Raw genomic sequence first — 12,452 nt, forward strand, 5'->3', positions numbered from 1 at the left:
TTTTTTTTTTTTCTCAAGAGAGATTTTTGCTATAGGGCACATGAGCTCACTGGAGAGACAGAGAGACAGAAAGCAAGAAACTACCCCCTCGGGCAGATGGCCATGCCATAAACCCTTCTCCTCCATTCTCCTCTTGGGGTTTTGGGCATGCACGCACACATACCCGGTGTGAGTTTTAAACTGCCAGGTCCAGGACTCGAACTGTCAACACATGGGAGTCCAGTGACGTGACCATTATGCCGTCTACTGTTCCCAGTCATCTGGTTTTTAATCCAGCACATTCTTCGTGTTGCTAAACATACCTTTACCATGTTGTTTGGAATGACCATGTAGCATTCCATCACAGGGATCTACCATCGTTTATTGACTAGTTTTCCACCAGTGGACATTTAGGTTGCTCCTAATTTTATTTGGTATTATAAGAAATACTGCTTGAGGGCCAGCAGGCAGCATGGTGGTTAAGGCACTGGTTTCTCACATGGCTAACCATAATTCGAGTCCCAGACCTAGTGGTTTGAAAATCGCGCTGGGCATGTGTACATGCATGACTAAAATCCTGAGAGGAGGGTGGAGGAGAAGGATTGTGGCTGGCATCCCCCCAGAGGCTGATTTCTCCCTTCCCCTTCCTCTATCTCTTTTTGTCTTTCTGGAAGGCACATATATTGTATGGTGAAAGCTTTTTTTAAAAAAAAAGAACGAAAGAAAAGTGCTGCTTTAATCATGTTTGTGCATCCTGACCTTTTTTTTTTTTTTTTTTTTGGAGAGGTTTTTGCTATAGGGCGTGTGCACTCACCAGACAAACAGAGAGAGACAGAAAACGAGAAATCACCCTCCGGGGGGATGGCCACGCTGCAATCCCTTCTCCTCCATTCTCCTCTCGGGATCTTGGGCACACACGCACACACGCCCGGCGTGAGTTTTAAGCCACTGGGTCCAGGACACGAACTGTGTTCAGCTACGTGGGAGTCCAACGACATAGCCATTACACTAACTGCTGGTTCCCACATCCTGTCTCCTTTTTTAGAATAAATCCCTAGAAAGAAGATTGCTACTTTCGATGCCATTACCAAATGGCTCCCTGAAAAGCTATCGTACCAGCTTTTCCTTGCCATGCCAGCTTTATAGAGAGATTACACCGGGGACAGAGTCTTTCCTTGCTGTCTCTCATCGATAACTCTATTCAAGGAACCAGAGCCTCGGCTTTAACTATGACTTTTTGTTATTCTCTGAAACCAGCAAATGAAAGTCTCAAAGACCTCTCAGCATGGAGCAGAAAGCTGCCTTAAGGTGAGAAATTGCATTGGCAGCAAGTAGAAGGACACACACTCACACACACACACGAAGGTTTTTTCCACAGGGCATGTGCTTGTCAGAGAGACAGACAGAGACAGTGAGTGAGAAAGTGAGAAATCACCTCCCAGGAGGGATGGTCCCATTGCAATCCCTTCTCCTTCATTCTCCTCCTGGGATTTTGGCCACACACACGCATGCGTGCACGTGCACACACATGTTCAACATGATTTTCAAGCCACCAGGTCCAGGATTCGAACCGCAGTTGGCCATGTAGAAGTATAGTGCCTTAACCACCGCGCCACCTGCTGGCCCCCTGAAGGATATATTTTTCAGATCTATTCCCTTACTCTCCCATTAGGTATTGGGGCTTCCTAGAGCAAGCACTTGCCCCTTTCACAATACATTCTCTTTCCGAGTGATCTTATTTGCCATAAAAACTGACTCCCAAATCTGAGTATCTGAGGAGTCCAAACTCCTCTCCAGAACTCGAATCTCATATATCCTCCCCATTGATGGCCCAGCGTCACCTCAGTTAGTGATCAGGACAGAACTCATCACCTTCCTCCTCTGTCCTCCCTACTCCAGGGTCACCACCCCAGCTCCCGAGGCTGCGCCCTTCTCACCCGCCCACATCCTCTCAGTTCCAAAGCCTGCGGGCTCTACCTCCGCACACCAGCCTCCGCCCTAATGTAGGGCCCATGTGCTCACCAGGGACGACAACAATGGCTTCCTAATTGTCTCCATTCTCTGCCTGCACCAGAGCGCACATTCTGAAGGAGTCTAATTTGCATCTCTCTGCTTCGTAGACAATTGCAGGCAGTGATTTGCCATTGTCTGTAGCAGCGCTGTCCGAGGGCGACATAATGAGAGTGACAGGCCGTTGTACATGTTCTTGAGGCCATGTTTTAAAAAAAGGAAAAAGAAACAGGTGAAGTTCATTTTAATAAAATACTTTATCTCAACATATCAGTGTATTATCGTTTCAACATGAGATCAATCTAAAATTGTCCCTATTTTGTACTCTGTATGTGTGCGCGCGCGTGCACGCTCGAAGCCTTGGCACCCCATCGTCTTTTGCACTTACCTCTCCGTAATACCCATGGGGGTGGCCACATTTCAAGCCCTCGGTGGTAGCTAGGGGTTACCCCGTTGGACAGCACACATTCAGAGAACAGGGTCTGTGGTTCTTCAGAGGAATTGAAGGGACAGGGTGATGTGGCCTGCCCCTCTCTGGCCTCATCTCTCGCTATGGCCCAGGTCACCTCTCTCCAGGCGAATCACAAACACGCCTGGTCTTCACACCACGGTGCCGTCTACACTTACACTTCAGTCCCGAAGTCCCACCTCTTCAACTAGTCCAAAACCTTCTTCTCATCCAAGACTGGGTTCCAGCATGACCCCACTGTCACCACCATGGAGCTGTGCTCTTACCATGCCCCAGACCCTCTTTGGTTTTTGCTATAGGGTGCATGCACTTGTCAGAGAGAGACAGAGACAGTGAGTGAGAAAGTAAGAAATTCACACGCCCAGAGGGATGGCCATGCCACAATCCCTTCTCCTCCATTCTTCTTTCAGGATTTTGGGCATGCATATGCACCCTCCCAGCGTGAGTCTTAAGCCACTGGTTCTAGGAGTCGAACCACAGTCAGCCATATGGGAACCCAGTGCCTTAACCACTAGGCCACCTGCTGGCTCCCAGCCTAATGGTGTATTTTTTTCTTTAGACAATGGGATGCAAGCCTGTAAATGAGATAAGGCCCCCCTCAACACTCAAATACGCGTGCACGCGCACACGTACACACACACACACACACACACACACACACACAAAACAGCCTGAAGCAATGGAACCCAAGATGGCTGCCATCATGACCTCTGGAAGCCACTGAACGTCATCCTAATATTTGCATACTAAGTGACACACCCCTACCGGTGCCGCGACAGTTTACAATCATCAGGAAAATCGCGAAGAATTCTTCAAGGAGAAAAAGGAGGCAGGTTTTGGGATTCTGGGGTTCCCACGTTTTTCAGGAAAAGCTCTGGATACTCCTCCCTGTGACGTGCACACACATGTTCAACATGATTTTCAAGCCACCAGGTCCAGGATTCGAACCGCAGTTGGCCATGTAGAAGTATAGTGCCTTAACCACCGCGCCACCTGCTGGCCCCCTGAAGGATATATTTTTCAGATCTATTCCCTTACTCTCCCATTAGGTATTGGGGCTTCCTAGAGCAAGCACTTGCCCCTTTCACAATACATTCTCTTTCCGAGTGATCTTATTTGCCATAAAAACTGACTCCCAAATCTGAGTATCTGAGGAGTCCAAACTCCTCTCCAGAACTCGAATCTCATATATCCTCCCCATTGATGGCCCAGCGTCACCTCAGTTAGTGATCAGGACAGAACTCATCACCTTCCTCCTCTGTCCTCCCTACTCCAGGGTCACCACCCCAGCTCCCGAGGCTGCGCCCTTCTCACCCGCCCACATCCTCTCAGTTCCAAAGCCTGCGGGCTCTACCTCCGCACACCAGCCTCCGCCCTAATGTAGGGCCCATGTGCTCACCAGGGACGACAACAATGGCTTCCTAATTGTCTCCATTCTCTGCCTGCACCAGAGCGCACATTCTGAAGGAGTCTAATTTGCATCTCTCTGCTTCGTAGACAATTGCAGGCAGTGATTTGCCATTGTCTGTAGCAGCGCTGTCCGAGGGCGACATAATGAGAGTGACAGGCCGTTGTACATGTTCTTGAGGCCATGTTTTAAAAAAAGGAAAAAGAAACAGGTGAAGTTCATTTTAATAAAATACTTTATCTCAACATATCAGTGTATTATCGTTTCAACATGAGATCAATCTAAAATTGTCCCTATTTTGTACTCTGTATGTGTGCGCGCGCGTGCACGCTCGAAGCCTTGGCACCCCATCGTCTTTTGCACTTACCTCTCCGTAATACCCATGGGGGTGGCCACATTTCAAGCCCTCGGTGGTAGCTAGGGGTTACCCCGTTGGACAGCACACATTCAGAGAACAGGGTCTGTGGTTCTTCAGAGGAATTGAAGGGACAGGGTGATGTGGCCTGCCCCTCTCTGGCCTCATCTCTCGCTATGGCCCAGGTCACCTCTCTCCAGGCGAATCACAAACACGCCTGGTCTTCACACCACGGTGCCGTCTACACTTACACTTCAGTCCCGAAGTCCCACCTCTTCAACTAGTCCAAAACCTTCTTCTCATCCAAGACTGGGTTCCAGCATGACCCCACTGTCACCACCATGGAGCTGTGCTCTTACCATGCCCCAGACCCTCTTTGGTTTTTGCTATAGGGTGCATGTACTTGTCAGAGAGAGACAGAGACAGTGAGTGAGAAAGTAAGAAATTGCCCCCGGGAGGATGGCCATGCTGCAATCCCCTCTCCTCCATTTTCCTCCTGGGATTTTGGGAACACGTGCACACACATGCCCAGTATGAGTTTCAAGCCACTGGTTCTAGGAGTCGAACCACAGTCAGCCATATGGGAACCCAGTGCCTTAACCACTAGGCCACCTGCTGGCTCCCAGCCTAATGGTGTATTTTTTTCTTTAGACAATGGGATGCAAGCCTGTAAATGAGATAAGGCCCCCCTCAACACTCAAATACGCGTGCACGCGCACACGTACACACACACACACACACACACACAAAACAGCCTGAAGCAATGGAACCCAAGATGGCTGCCATCATGACCTCTGGAAGCCACTGAACGTCATCCTAATATTTGCATACTAAGTGACACACCCCTACCGGTGCCGCGACAGTTTACAATCATCAGGAAAATCGCGAAGAATTCTTCAAGGAGAAAAAGGAGGCAGGTTTTGGGATTCTGGGGTTCCCACGTTTTTCAGGAAAAGCTCTGGATACTCCTCCCTGTGAGACCCATCCCCTCCCCTTGGTCCTCATTGCTCCCAGCTCAGGGCAGCCAGACGCTGGTGTGTACACTCGTCTCCCGCTCCTCCCTCCTTGGCCATAGAATTAAGCGGTCGGCCTGTGGGGCTCCAGCCGCCTCAACGCCCCACCACCTGCTGGCCTCCACACTAGATTTTCTACCAAAAGCTTGTCTTAGGGCCAAAACCCTTGTCTTGTTTTCCTGTCCCCAACACCTATGCCTGAGCACATGGAAGGTACTTAGTAAACCTCTGGGGGATGAATGGTTTCATAATTAGGAAGCCCAGGCCCAGAAGGATGAGTGACTTGCCCAGTCTCCTAATTAAAATACAGCCTCTTCACTTACCTTGCAGGCTGTCATCCAGTGCTCATCCAGTCACTGGTTAGGGGATCTCCGAATGTCTAATTTGGGGGCCAGAGATGGCTTGGTTATGTCATTGGACTCCCATATGACTGACCTGGTTCAAGTCCTGGACCCGGTGACTTGAAAATCAAGCTGGGCATGTGTGTGTGTGTGTGTGTGTGTGTGTGTCTGTGTGTGTGTGTGCGCATGCGTGTGCGCCCAAGATCCCAGGAGGAGAATAGAGGAGAAGGGACTGTGGAATGGCCATCCCTCCTGAGGAGTGATTTCTCACTTTCCCTCTCACTGTCTCTGTCTCTCCAGTGAGTGGATATGCCCCATGGCAATGCCTATTAAAAAAAGAAAAAGGGGGGACCAGAAGTTAGCATAATGACTATGTCGCTGAACTCCTATGTAGTTGACAGCTGTTCGAGTCCCGGACCCAGTGGCTTAAACTCATGCCAGGCACGTGTGTGTGCATGCCCAAGATCCTGAGAGGAGAATGGAGAAGAGATTACAGCGTGGCCATCCCCCTGGGGGGCAATTTCTCTCGCTTTCTGTCTCTCTGTGTCTCTCTGTCTTTCTGGCAAGTGCACACGCCCTGTAGCAAAAACTTCTAAAAAAAAAAAAAAAGAAAAGAAAGAAAAAAGGAAAAAAGAATGTCTAATCTGTAGCACCCCACAAGAGGACGCGGGGTGAGGTGCCAACTGCTAAACTCCGGGCACCCTGGACAGCAGTCCTACCGTTTCTGGTATGGATTCCACTTTAGTTGCACTACACTTCCCTCAGGTAATTACTAGGGAACGACCAAGTAATACCAAGGACCAAAAGAAACAGGTGCACGGTGCTGGCCCGGCTCTGCATCAGAGCTGAGCTCGTGCACAGGTGAGGAGCATGGCTGTGACCTGGGGAAGAAGCCCTCTGCCTGCAAAGCATCCAGACTGCTCGAGTCCTGGTTAGGTGGCAGGAGAAGAGCCTCACTGGAGGGCCTGGGGGTCTGGGGCCCGGTTCTGTCAGTGGGCCTGCTCCCATCTGGCACGCTGGTTCCTCATCCATAAGATGAAGGGAGTGAATTAGCCTTGCCTTCAATAAGCGCATGACTCAGCCCTCCTCTGCCTTACCCAGGGCAGACGTGCAGGTTAGTGACGGAGTTCTTCCTGCCTTGGAAGTCTTCGTAAAGCTCTGTCGTGGTGCTACCGTCCTTCTAGTGAAAACCTGTCTCCCTTTGGGACTCTTCTAGCTCCAGCCTTTTAATTCCATTGCTAGATACATGCCTCTGGTTTCAGGAATCCCTACCTAGAGGGGAGACAGTGAAAGGGCACACCGGCGTCCTTGTTAGCTTTAGCAACAGCTCAATGCTCAAGACCAGGAGGCCAGGAGACACGAGCAGAAGAGCTGGTGGGGGAGAGGAAGCCCCAGGGTGGGCCCTGCCTGAGCAACCATCATGGGCAGGCGTGTTCAGAACACTGTATAGAAAAATGGCCCAACGATAGCTTGGGCTCTTGCACTGAGGTAGCACACAATTTAATTCAGGAGCAGAAAATACACATCCTGTTCCCGCTGACTGAAGTAGACAGAGCAGGAACGCATGGATCTAATTGATGGCTCTGTTGTCAAGAGTCTAATTAGCAGCGTGGACAGTGCCTGGCACAAGGCAGTCTCTCACCAAATACTCGAATGAATGAACGAAAACGAACGTTCACGCACACGAACAAACGGGGTCCCTCCATCCTGAAGCTTGGCTGAGTGGAGGTGAGCTCCCAGCCAGCAGGAAACCCGTATTTTATAGGGCTCTCCCTCCTCCACTCAGCTTTTTTCCAAGTGAGGCCATATTTCCTCACTTGAATGTCTAAAATACACACAATTACACACTCCCCCTCAAACTCAAACCCTACCTTCTGTGGTTTTGTGGTGTGTTACACATTCATTAAGTGTATTTTGGACATTGTTGTTATTTTTTCAGCAGATCTAAGCTAGTTATAGGTAAGACTGCAGACCTCTTCTTGGGGCTACATCAGGAAATTCCAAAATCCCGTGGTGGAATTGCATCTACTGTGAAGCGGGGGGTTCCAGGCCCAGCATTCCAGCCATCTGGTTCAGGGTTGGCAGCTGATCCTTCTGTGGGAATCTCGTCCATGAAAGGTTGGTCAGAGCCAGGGGAGGGGGCTGGCGGGTGTGGAAATTCTAAGCATATATATAAATTATGCAAGGGAACGCCATGTTTTTATTTTGCTGTCCCTTCTAACAGGAACCTGGAAGGTTGCTGAACCCACACCTATGTCTCTCTTCCCCTCTTTCCCGCTCTCCTTCTGCTGGCTAGACACTCTGCCCACACCCCAGCATGCAACTGCTTGGATTTAGTCCTACCCTGAGAAGTGGGCATACCTCATTCATTAGAAAGTAAGCTGAGGGACCAGCAGGTGGCACGGTGGTTAAGGTGCTGGAATCCACATGGTGGGCTCCATGGTTTGAGTCCTGGATCTGGAAGCTTGAAAACATGTCCGGAGTGTGTGCATGCCCCAAATCCCGAGAGGAGACTAGAGGAGAAGGGACTGTGGTGCAGCCACCCCCTTCCTCTCTCCCTGTCCCTGGTGAGCACACGTACCCCTATAGCCAAAAACTAAAGGAAGAAAGAGAGAGATGAGTACCAGCCGTGTGCAAGGCCCCTTGGCAGACTGGATGGCCAGGAGGCAGAGCAAGCAGGCCAGAGGCAAGGTCAAGGCCCCTCCCTCCCATATTGTCCCGCTCTCAGCCCACCAGAAAAAGTGCAGCTTTACTGCAGTCATCCAAGACTTTGCAAACAGAATCTCTAGAAGGAAGCTATTTTGGGTTCACACATGGACGGGTGGCACTTTTTCAGGTTTAAAACTGCTTTCTTTGATTTCCTATGAGACAGGCCCAATCTTCCAGGGCAGCTCAGGGTCGAACCCAGCTGTGACCTGGCAGCAGTCCCTGTGGGGGTACAGTGAACCAGACGAGGTCTCGGGGGACCAGCTCCATGGTGCAGTGGTATTATGCTGCTCAAGAGAAGTCAGATTTACATTGCAACCACAGTTCAAATCCCCAGTCCGGTCAGCCTGACACGTGCCTGGCATGCACGCTAGTGGCCAGGATTGGACTGGCTGGAGGAGTGGAAGAAGGGGATCAGGGCATGACTGGACCCCATGAGAGGTGCTCATCTCCCCCCACCCCTTCCTCTCACACACTTGTGCACACACTCTATGGTAAATTTTTAAAAAACAAGTTCTCCATAACAAGATCCTCATAGCTAAGAGTCACAGTCTCCCAAGACTCACTCCCCATGCTCTAAGCCTGACAAAGAGGACCCAGGAATCCTTATGACCATGTAGCCTGGCCAATGCTGTCCCAGAGCCGTGGCTCAGAAGCCATGCACGGTGCCCACGTTCCTGGGGAACTGGTGTGGGTCACACGCAGAGAGTGAGATATCCTGGGAACATTTTGCTGGAACTAGAATCCGTTGCTCTAGGAATCAGGGGACGAAGATGATTTTCCAGTTTCCAGGAATCCCACTGAGGTCTGTTGTCTAGAGGCTTCAACACAAACCCTACGTTCCCCTTGGTCCTTGCATGTCATGTGAGTCAGGCCTTCACTTACACGGAGGTATAGGAACGAGGTGTCCCTGAGAGGAGGTGTGCACGCTCGCAGGAAGGTGCACAGCAGCTGGCCAGGATGGATTGCTTTCAGCACCAGCTCTTCCCTACCACACACCTGACCAACAGCAGTCTTTTAAGAGAGAGGTTTTTTTTTTTTTTTGCTATAGGTGTATGTGCTTGCTGGAGGGACAGAGAGAAACAGAGAAGAAAACAAAAAATCACCCCCCCCCCCCGGGGAAATGGCCATGCCACAGTCCCTTCTCCTCCATTCTCCTCTTGGGATCTTGGGCACACACGCACACGCACCTGGCGTGAGTTTTGTTTGTTTGTCTGTTTTGGGTTTTTTTTGAGAGGTTTTTGCTGTAGGGCGCGTGTGCTTGCCAGACAGAGACAGAGAGACAGAAAGCGAGAAATCACCCCCCATGGGGGATGGCCATGCCACAATCCCTTCTCCATTCTCCTCTCGGGATCTTGGGCACGCACGCACACGCACCTGGCGTGAGCTTTTAGCCACTGGGTCCAGGATGTGAACCGCGGTTGTCTACACGGGAGTCCAGCGACATAGCCATTACGCTAACTGCTGGTCCCCCTGGCATGAGTTTTAAGTCGCTGTGCCTGGGACTCGAACAGTGGGTGACTACGTGGGAGTTCAGCAACGTAACCATTACGCCATCTGCTGGTCCCCTCAACAGCAATCCGGGGGCCAGGCACTGAGCCCAGTTGTACACACCATCGTTTACACACCTCCTGTACACATCCTCGCTTACATAGGGGCTCCCTTAACCCCTCCCTCATTTAGGCCTTCCCCGTGAGATACAGCTCCAGAGGTTGAGGGGATTTAAAGTCTGAGGTGGGAGGAGCCAGGTGTAGATTCCAGCACTCATGTCACCCACGGGGAGACCCAGGCATAAAGCAGAGCTTTCCCTCTGTGGGTATCCCTGTCTTTTCACAAGAAAGCCAGTGGGAGGATAGAGGCTCTGCCCACTGGAGCTCCCGACCCTCCCCAGCCCCGGTGGCTCTTTCCTGCAGGGGGGCCCATAGAGTGTCACCAGAGGCCATAGTCTCTCCCGAGCTTGCCATGGGGTGTGAGATGGCAAGGAAAGTCGCTTTGCGATGTCACTGACCTGGGTCTAAAACTCCAAGGCCCATCTGTCCTTCCCAGGTGGAGACAGTTCCAGTGTGAACTAATTCCCCCTCTCTGGGCTGTGCTGTTGCAAATAACTTGCACATGAGTAATGCAGCCGTGTTTGTGCAGAGTTTATTTAGATAAGAAAAACAACCCCGGGGCCTCGGGGAGGGGCTGCTGAGCTCCACAGAGCCGCCCCATTTCCTGGGCCTGCCCAGGAGCACCAGGCTTTCAGGCTGCTGGGGGTGGGGGGTGGACTTGGAGGACAGCTAGAAAGCCCACCTGCTCCCCAGGCATCTCCAGATCCTGCCTTAGGAAAGAAAAGAGAGGGAAGGAGCAGACAGAGGAGAGAAGGAAGCTGGAGCTGGGGACAAGTGAAGCTCTATGGTGGGACATGACCTTGGAAAAGACGCTTCGACCCTCTGGGCACTGGTTTCCCTCTTTGAAAAGGGGTAAAATAATAATAACATTCACGCACCAAAGAGTCGTGCAGATTAAAGGAGACGACGTAAAGGCAAGCGCTTTGTAAACCGCACAGGGCGACACACAAGTTAGTTATTCATTAATGTTGGATGAAGGCCGTGTTTTCAGGCTGCACACACCAGTAGAATCGGCAAAAGGCCAGGATGCAGAGGCTGGGTCCAATCTGCCACCGCTAGTCACATGACCTCAAGCCTCTTCACCGCCTTGAGCCTCAGCATTCTCCTCTGACGTGGGGTGGTCGGTCCCCCAGTGCATTAGCCCTGAGGTTCTTTCCTGGCAGGTTTGAAGGGCAGGAGGGATGTGCACATGGTTTCTGCAACCCTACAGCTATGAGGTGACTGTGGGGCCAAGTTATTCACGAGTTATTCCATCAATTCATCAACTTCATTTTTGAGTTTGCTATAGGGTCCGTGTACTGATGAGAGAGAGAGAGAGATCTTCCTCCCAGAGGATGGCCACACGGCAATCCCTTTTCCTCCATTCTCATGAGATTTTGGGCATGCATGCGCATGTGCCCTGTGTGTTTTTCAAGCCACCAGGCCCGGGACTTGAATCACGAAGTCTGTCATTTGGAATCCAGCCACCTCAACCATCATGCCACCTGGCTGGCCTCAAATGCTTGCTTTTTCTCAGTGTTTCTTTTTCTTTTATTTTAAAACGATCATACAGTCAAAACGACTTTTTCTGGCATACAGTTTCATGAATTTTAATGCGGGCACAGATTTGCATCACTACCACCACCAGCAGCATTGGGAGCCGTTCCATCACCACAAAATCGCTCTCCTGTTATCCCTCTGCAGTTGCCCCTCCCCCTGCCCTTTTTTCTTGGCACCCCCTGATTTTTTTCCCCTCCGTCACCACAGTTCTGTCTTCTTGGGCATTATATTTAAATGGACTCTCGCAGGGGGAGTCTCCTCAGACGGCCCGTTTCATTCAGTGTAATGCCTCCAAGACGCCATCTATGGAAAATGTGTCCCTTTCACTGCCGCGTGGTATTCCATTGTCAGGATGGGCCAGTTTGTTTATCTGTTCACCCCTTAAAGGATATTTGGATCATTTCCAGTTTCTGGTGATTACCAAAAAAACCCCACAAACTGCTGTAAACATTGTTTATGGACTTTTAGATGAACACAGTTTTTATTTCAGTAGGGTAGAGACCAAGAAACGTTTTTGGTAAAAGGCCACACAGCAAATATTTCGGGCTTTGGGGCCATTTGGTTTCTGTCACAGCTACGTAACTGCGTGGATGGCGAAAGCGGCCACAGACGATACATAAGTGTGAGTGCAGCTGTGTTCCAATAAAACTTTATTTGTAAGAACGGGTGGCCAATCAGGTTTGGTTCACGGGTTGTAATCTGCCAACCTGTGCTCTGCAGTAAATAGCAAGTGTCTGGAAGTGTCCGTGTAACCTGAGAAGCAGAGCCCGGCTGCCTTCCAGAGCAGCTTCACCAGTCCTCACCAGCAATGCACCCCAGCATCTTCCTCAGTGTCTGCTGTTGTCAGGAAGCAGATGCTTACGGACCTGCACAGCTGAAGGTACAGACAGAAAGGGTCTCGCCGGGGCAAGGAGAAAGGAGGGGTGTGCTTGAAGAGTTATTGGCAGTGCGAAGTTGCAGTCCGGAGCAGCATGACTTGGGCTAACGTGTGAACACTTCTTTGTTTGTTTGTTTATCTTTCC

General features: G+C 50.7%; 2 long non-coding RNA genes across 3 annotated transcripts in view; one reads left to right on the forward strand and one right to left on the reverse strand.

Moving 5' to 3' along the window:
• The window catches only part of LOC102473828 (uncharacterized), an 11,004-nt gene extending 623 nt beyond the window's left edge, over positions 1-10,381 (reverse strand). For both annotated transcript variants that reach the window (XR_003550232.1, XR_003550233.1), the window contains exons 1-2: positions 10,290-10,381; positions 3,858-4,040 (exon numbers count right to left, since the gene is read on the reverse strand). This is a non-coding gene — a long non-coding RNA (uncharacterized LOC102473828). The remainder of the gene's footprint in view (positions 1-3,857; positions 4,041-10,289) is intronic.
• The window catches only part of LOC102473576 (uncharacterized), a 6,772-nt gene continuing 1,955 nt past the window's right edge, over positions 7,636-12,452 (forward strand). Inside the window, exons 1-2 of the long non-coding RNA XR_335281.1 lie at positions 7,636-7,693; positions 12,151-12,310. This is a non-coding gene — a long non-coding RNA (uncharacterized LOC102473576). The remainder of the gene's footprint in view (positions 7,694-12,150; positions 12,311-12,452) is intronic.

This window comes from Tupaia chinensis, unplaced genomic scaffold, assembly GCF_000334495.1.
Source record: "Tupaia chinensis unplaced genomic scaffold, TupChi_1.0 Scaffold000377_2, whole genome shotgun sequence".
Lineage (NCBI taxonomy): Eukaryota > Metazoa > Chordata > Mammalia > Scandentia > Tupaiidae > Tupaia > Tupaia belangeri.